Genomic DNA, 3,468 nt, shown 5'->3' with positions numbered 1-3,468 from the left:
ACTGTCCGGTCACAATATACCATCAAATTTTGTCGTAAAGTAGGGCCATATTTTTTTTTACAGTGTACTTGTATTAGCTACCGCAAGAAACTGTACAAAGGGCTCTACAAAATCCGCTCTTCCAGCTTTCGCTGTGACTATGCTGTGTGTTCCGTGCAGGCTTGACAATTTTTTTTTATCAGAAGAACTGTCTCGCACATCAGAGAGTACACTCAATGACGTGCTGCTTCTGAGATCGTGTTCACTCCCTTGACGCAAAGCACTGAGCCCACTAAAAAAAATAGTAATTTACTTTTATGAAAATAAATACGATGACTTTGAAGGGTATACTGGTTTGTGCTAGTTGGTAGGAATACGTGGTATAGTTACTTCCGCTCCTCTGAAGAACGTGTTTTACCCGTGTCCGTCTTTCTTAAGAGGAGGAACTACATTCCAAATCCAGTGTTTCTTGTGATTACCTTAACTTCAAATTTTGCATAAAAAAACCCTTACGGAACATTTTTGTTTTCGTTCCGGAACAGAAACCGAACGGAACTTTTTGCGGCGAAACGAAACTAAAACCGAAACGAAAAATATTTCGTTCCGACACCTCGGTTTTATTGCGCTAACGCAAAATATATAGTCAGTGAGAGGGAAGGCGCGTGATAAAAGGAATGACTAAAGTTGCAGGTTTTGAAAGTGCTAATCTTGCAGTTATGCGATTTCCTTGTCCAGTTATTGGATGGACGATGAAATAGCGCATGAAGGGCCTCGCTTGATAATCGTGAATGCTTCAATGATTTCGCGCGTGCGCTGGTCCGAATGCTTTCTGATGACGGTGACTTGACTAAAAATTTGGTATGCAACTACGTGACCTGCAATGTAGCGCCAAGCTGCTGCCATGTTTTTGCTTGACGTTGTTTACGTGCTCCCTGAGGCGATCATTAGGGCAGCGTCCAGTGTGCCCTACGTAGGAGCGGCCGCAGCTCAGAGGAATGTCGTGTGCAACTCACTTGATGCAGCTCGTAACGGGCATCTGGTGTTTCTTCTCGTACGCTTTCTTCAGAGGTTCATCTCGGTTGACCTTCCTGCTTGAGGCGTTGAGCTTTCCTGGGGCCGAGAAGACAACCGAAGAAGCCGCCCTTCCAGCCTCCTTCTTTTATCGGTGGGACTCTCCATGCACATACGTAATATCAGCGAGCTTCGATTTGTCAATTTGAGTGGTTCTGCCGGGTCTTTTTTCTTTTCGAATCTCGTTTAGCATGTCCTCTGCGAACGCAACCAAGAGATACCTCGGGAAACCTGCTCGCACCAGCCGTTCTACTTGTCCTTCAAAAGTCATTTCAGTCTTGTGTGTGCATGATCTTTGCAGTGCATTGCGGATGGCAGATTTGGCGATTCCCGTCTTCATAAGCCTTGAGTGGGCTGATGAGAAAGGCAAGAGGCTTTTGGCAGAACTAGTTGAATATTTCTAGCATACATGTTCATTTTTGAAAAAGAGGAGCAGGTCGAGATACCGCAATATGACATCCTCCAGTAGCTCCTTGGTGATTTTTTATATTCTACATAGCAGCACTGTTAAATTTAACGAAATGTCTGTTTTTATCCCGAAAGTTCTGTCTTTCTTGCTCAAAGCGTACTTGTTTCATTCCAAAACAACTTGTTGGGTGTTCATGCTTGTGATGCGGTGCAGATATACACGGACCAGAACAAACGAGGAAACAACACAGGGTAATGCGCAACCTCACTACCGCCTTATTATTGGGTTTCTTTGGCTGCATAACATGACATCGCTTTATACGCTGCGCTCTCAGTGGTTTTTGCTTGGCACTCTTGTAATTCCAGGGTGCCGCTGCTTTACTTGGCGACCAGCCAGCGGGTTGCCACCTGCTTGAAAGAACGTCATTAAGAAGCCTCCGCACGATGGCGCCTTTGTGCAGTCTCGCCTTGCCGTAAGCGTAATAACGTTTTCGCAAGACAGCATCGCCCGCCATGTGTAGAGCAGCAACAATGCCGGTAGCGATATTTTTTGTGAAGCATCGTGTGAAGGCGATAACTACAGTCAGCGCTCACAATTCATTGAGGACATAGAACTGCAATCATTTTTCATATTGTACTATCTGCTGACGTAAAGCGCTCGTTAGCAACCTATTCACTGACGTACAATATTTTACCATTCCTTCTCCGAGAGACCTTGTGCCGCCCAGAAACATCCCAAATGTATTGTAGCACACAGCGTCGCAGAAAATTCCTGCTGTTCACACTATTACCATTTCTAGCTCTGCTTACCTGCAGATTTGTAACAATTAAGAAAAGCTATTACGGTGAGCAAAAAAAAAGGAAAACGAATGTATCTATCTCAGATAGCAAGGCGGGTCCATAAAACAATCACAGTGAATAAGTCAAGACTGTGTTTCATGTAAGTAGAACCAAATATTTAAAAACAAGTCGTTAACCGTGGCTGAATAAAACCAACAGCGTATACTTTATGGTCATGTGGCGCTCGTTATCGTATTTGTTTGATTGAGCTTAATGGTTAATTAACTCAGGTGAACTAGGCAGCATTTTTAATATTCACTTTAGAGAAAAGCGCACCTCGTTGGGTAGTAGAGCGCACCTAAAGGCGGTCGAGTAATTTTTACAGCGAAAGCTCTCATGAGATCACAACACGGGCCGTTTTTGGCGCCATAGTTGTCCGCCGCCGCCGGTATCCGTAACAGCTACCGCTCGAAATAGGAAAAAAATGAAATAAAAAGAAATTCCAGGATGGAATCAGGTTCCAACCTGGGCCCTCTGCATAGAAACCAAGTGGTTTGTTGAATACTTCCAACGAATTACAAAGGGCTCTTCCATAATTCTTCAGCGTCATCAGCCACAACATCAACAAAGTGCACGTAATGCCTTACAGGTGTTTAGCAGGTACCACAGTTCCCCGTCGTATGACGAAAAATTGCATAGTGGCTGCTTCCCTACTTCACAAAAATTATGATGATTTATAGCGTAGTGGGTTCCTCGCAAGTGCACTTCTATTGGTTTGCCAAGGAAGCCCTTAAGGCTCCCATGGTGCATTTCCTCAGGGTCTCAATGAAGTTAATTCCCTCTCTCTATCTCTTTCTCACGTTAGCGTATGTTATAAAGCGTGGTGGGAGAGTGAAATAATTATCGGGCGTCACACAATGCTAATTTCGTAACTAATGGGTCCTTTAAAGCTTCCAACCCATTACAAAAGGCTCATTCATAATTCTTCATCGTCATCAGCCGTCGCATCAAGAAACAGCATATTTGGTAACCCGCTTCTCCGCAGAATGACGAGCAATGTCGTGGTGGGTGCTTCCAAACTTCGCAAAAAATTCTGATTTGTGGCGTAGTGGGTACGTTGCTAGTGTACTTGTATTAGTAGCCACAAGAGAGTTTATAACGGGCTCTAGAAATGCCGCTCTTCAAGCTTTCGCTGTGACTGTGCTGCACTTTCCGCGCAGGCCTGTCGTT

Source organism: Rhipicephalus sanguineus, chromosome 6 (genome assembly GCF_013339695.2).
Source record: "Rhipicephalus sanguineus isolate Rsan-2018 chromosome 6, BIME_Rsan_1.4, whole genome shotgun sequence".
Classification (NCBI taxonomy): domain Eukaryota; kingdom Metazoa; phylum Arthropoda; class Arachnida; order Ixodida; family Ixodidae; genus Rhipicephalus; species Rhipicephalus sanguineus.
The sequence above is the reverse complement of the archived record's forward strand: the minus strand, read 5'-3'. Positions refer to the sequence as shown.